This window comes from Cyprinus carpio, chromosome B21, assembly GCF_018340385.1.
Source record: "Cyprinus carpio isolate SPL01 chromosome B21, ASM1834038v1, whole genome shotgun sequence".
Classification (NCBI taxonomy): Eukaryota; Metazoa; Chordata; class Actinopteri; order Cypriniformes; family Cyprinidae; genus Cyprinus; species Cyprinus carpio.
Genome location: NC_056617.1, coordinates 9,650,875 through 9,655,376, shown reverse-complemented (window position 1 = coordinate 9,655,376; position 4,502 = coordinate 9,650,875). Strand labels below are relative to the sequence as shown.

At 36.0% G+C, this 4,502-nt stretch overlaps 1 long non-coding RNA gene across 1 annotated transcript; it reads right to left on the bottom strand.

The window, feature by feature from the left end:
- Window positions 1-1,406: 1,406 nt before the first annotated feature.
- LOC122141312 lies at window positions 1,407-4,106 on the bottom strand. Its single transcript, XR_006157693.1, has 2 exons — window positions 4,048-4,106; window positions 1,407-2,076 (listed from the first exon to the last, which is right to left on the bottom strand). It is a non-coding gene; the product is annotated as an uncharacterized LOC122141312 (long non-coding RNA).
- Window positions 4,107-4,502: the final 396 nt, after the last annotated feature.

Here is a 4,502-nt window from a genome sequence, read left to right as displayed (position 1 = left end):
ATGACATTTTCAAGCTGTTATAATAAATGATCTGTGGGGTATTTTGAGCTGAAACATCACAGAAACATTCTGGGGATACGCAAGACCAGTATTACTATTTAGTATTAGTATTATTGATTATTAATATTAAATTTGGTACTTATTTCTTTTATAGGAATTTCATCACAGTTTTATGAATTTAGAGATCTCCTAATGTAATATGGCATAATTCTCTGCTATTTATTATGTGCTTGTAAAGTTACAGACTGATGGAAAGCAACATACTGTCAAATTCGCACCTTTTGTCTTGAATGATTGAGCCATTCTCCCTGATGGAAAACTGCAGAGTCTGGTCTCAATGGAAGGGAGTGTGGGTCTGAATTAAAAGGGTCTCCCTTAAGAAAAGGTCTGAAGTTTTTCCTCATTTTGCTCATCTGTTTTTGAATTATAGTGATGAAAACACATCTATCACGGTATGTATGTTTCCACTGTATTAAATTATTGCCCAGAACTTTATAATGCTTCAGAAGGGAGCAGAATGCACAATGAGCAAATTGAGCACGTCTCAGAGTTCGCGGGCCCTCAGTGGCTCTCTGAGAGCAGGAATCCAAATCAATCTGAAGATGAGGACAACAGCGGACTGAAAAACCTGACTACTTCCTCATTTTATTTTGTGTGGAAAGGGAAAGGCTTTCACTGGTGAGAAAAGGGGAAATGAGAAAAGCGAACTTTAGAATAATGAGATGCTGAAACATGGGGGAAATTGTGGGAAGAATTAAATATAAATTGCAAAAAGAGATGTTGAAAATGAGAAAATGTGAGTGGGTACAGAATAAGAATGAGAGAATGCTGAAAAAAAAAAAAAAATTAAGAAGGGGAGAAAAATGGAGGGAGAGGGGCCCCAGGCAGGCTGGAGCAAGCCAGAGCAGGAAAGGCTGACAGAACTTGCCAAGAATAACCTTCGTTGCTGTCATGCAGCCATTCAAGAGAGGCACAGGGAGCGAGAGAGAGTAGAGAAAGAGCGAGAGAAATGCCTTAGGAGCTTAAAAAAAATCACATGGGTGCCAGCGCTCCTTCTCTTTCTTATTTTCTTCTCTATCCCCTATTGATTCACCCACCTATTTCCATCTTTCCACACTCTGCAGTGTCATCAGCCCAAAAAATGAAAAAAGGAGAGAGAATCTGTCTGTACAAGCATTAATAATCTCATATTGTCCCACTTGCATGTATAGAAAAAACATGCCAGGTGAGTATTAAAAACATATGAAGCTTGTTAAAGTTCAGTTTAAAAGTGAAAATCACTGACAGATATGACTTTAAAATACAGCTCAGACAAAACTCTGACATTCTGTCGTTATTCCCACCCTCATGTCGTTCCAAAATGTATTATTTTCTTTCCTCAGTGGACACAAAAGATGAAATGTTGATAGTTGAAATGGCCATTCTTTTCTGTTTAATGAAAATGAAAAGGGTTGTCAGGTTCAAAGACTTAAGTGTGACATTTGCATTTCACCCCTAGTGACAGCTGCATGGAACTTTCAAACTTGTCATATTCACCAATAAATCAGCACCGATACATCTAAAAAAAAAAAACAGTCGTTTTTATAGTGCTAATCATTGTAAATAATTATTTAACAATTACAAAATAATTATGTCAGACATAATTATTCATAATAACCCATTTTACAGAAATGAGGCAGTCACATACGGTCAAGACACAAAATATTTCAACATATCCAAAGCTGAAATTAGACATGAAAATTCCACATTATGCAAATTGTCAGAACTTCACACAGCTCATATGCTCTTCAATGGAAATGAATGACTTCCGTTCTGTTGTTTATTGGCAATAGTGTAAAGGCAGTTTAAAACTCCTCCGTTTAAGGGTATTTACAGAGGACCCTTTGCATATTGATTCCTTACAGTAACATTGTTTTATTGTGATGGTAATGTTTTATTGTGAATTTGCAAAGCATATACATTCGATCTACAATGAGATTCCACACCAAGGACTGTAATATCTTTCTTCATGCTATGAGTGATGACTGCAAACACATCCCTAGAGGAAAAGGAACAGCTCCCAGAATCCAAAAAGATCTACAATGAAAGTATAATGTATAATTAAGAAATAAGCTATGACAAACTGCTAAATTTGTGAAAACCATATAAAATACCAAAATACCATTCGAAGGTTAAGGGTCAGTAAGCATTCTGATGTAGAACATCCATCTCTTCTAGTTCATCGTCTGTATATTATTCTGGTTCAAATAAGTAAGGCTGGGCCTTAATAAGTAAGACGTATGCAAGTCCATACATGTTTGATGTGCAGCATACATCTTCATCTGCTTGTACACAAGGCTTGAACGTAAAATATCTTAATTTGTGTTTCAAAGATGAGGGTGAGTAATGAATGACAATTCTCATTTTGTGTGAACTATCCCTTTAAGCAGCACAACTGTTTTAACTTTGATGATAATAATAAGAAATATTTCTCGAGTACCCAATTTCTGAAAGATCAGTTGACACTGAAGACTTGAGTAATGGTTGCTGAAAATTACAAATTTACATTTTAAATTATATTGATTATATGCCACCCAATAAACGCAGCCTTGGTGAACTGTAGTGTATAATGTAAAATGTGGCTGATGACTTGTCAAAGGCAGCAGACTACTGCAATTCTACCTTTTATCTTTTAAAATATTTGCTCATTGATTAAAAAGCAGAACAAACACTAAGCAATATAATGTCAATTTTGTTAGGCTTATCTCTAGTCAGTCCTCTTTTCCTATTTTAGAAATCATGCTGTGAGTTATTCTCAAAGGGAAGCAAACAGCTGGTGTGAAACATCCGCACAGAGCAGAGCAGATCAAAAGAGCTGATAGAGAGAGAGAAAAAGAAAGAGAGATGTCAAGGAGACAGAGAGACAGAGCAAATCCCTCAGGCCTTTACCGCAGCATGGTGTTGCACACGAACAACGCGTCTGCCTTCTAAATCAGCACCTCTCACTCTCATTGCTCCATCCACCCAGCAGGCTTTGAAGAAGTTACTTTGTCACTCATTTCTCTGACATCCAGCAGCCTGCACCACAACAGCATGCGGCTTCGCCATCCCCATCCCCACAACTCTCTAAATGTTTGATTTTTATTCATTTAACTGCAGGTGTCACATTCACCTCCTTTGGTCCTTTGAGAAATGCGCTCGGCTCGTGACTCGCTAATACAGGACAGATGGAGAAACCACAAATCTCCGCAGACTATCATGTCTGTACAACAGATCTCCGTGCTGGAAGAGGTCAAATCTACCCATCATGGTTTTATTTTTTATTTTTGGATAAAATGGATCATTTAGAATAAACTTTAAGTCATAATTAAAACATATCTACACATAAACATTGAAAACCAGGACATTTTTAATGATTTAACTGTAAAACAAATAAATACAAATTAAGCACTCAATTAAATAATTGAAAAATACAACTAAACAAAAAACATATTACTTACATTGAATTTATATATTGCTTAAATACAAAAATAAATAATTGATGTATTATTGTTAAATGCAACGTAAAATTGCTTTTTAGATAAAATGCAATTTAAAATAAATATTCATGCATTTCTTCATATTTATCATTTAATTAAATTAAATTAAATGTTTTTACAAATGTATTTTATTGCTACACTTAACTAAAACAAAAGCTTTATTGCTACACATAACTACAACAAAAAGCTTTCGTGATTTATCTATTCACAATTTTATTGTAGAATTATGAAAGTGATAATTGATTCCTTCATTTTATTTTCAAGTGGCACTACTCCTCCATAGAAACGGTCCAAGAAGGGTTTGTGGAAGAAACTTCTCTGCCAGTTTCAAAGAGCTCCAAAAGAGTAATTGGCTATTTTGAATGCATCTGCTTTTTCTCAACTGACAGCCTAAATATATTGTGGCTTAAATACTATTTTAAAGCTATTTCAATCAGGCTATTCGTTTTTTCCCATAATTACCAGCACATTACCAACAGGTTTTTATTACAGCTGATGCATGTGTAAAGTAAAAAATGATTTTTCTTACCCTAGATCAGGGATCTCCAACCCTGCTCCTGGAGAGCTACCGTCCTGCAGACTTCAGATCCAGCCCTGCCCCAACAAACCTGTCTGTAATTATCAAGTAGCCCTGAACACCTTGATTAGCTGCTTCAGGTGTGTTTGATTGGGGTTGGAGCTGAAATCTGTAGGACGGTAGCTCTCCAGGAGCAGGGTTGGAGACCACTGCCCTAGATCAATGAGAAGAGTCATCGTATGCCAGTTATTCGTAGGCTGGTTTCCAAGGGAAGTGTTAATACTGTGGCGTTCTCTGGTTTAATCATTACATCTAGACCAACGTAACTGACATCTGTTTGTCCAAACAATGGGGGAATGCTGAGGAAACCTGTTTGAAAACAATTGTTTTTACTCACAACACTACACAAGTATACATTACACATTCTTCATAATAAAGACCAATTTCTAGTGTGAAAACAAAAAATC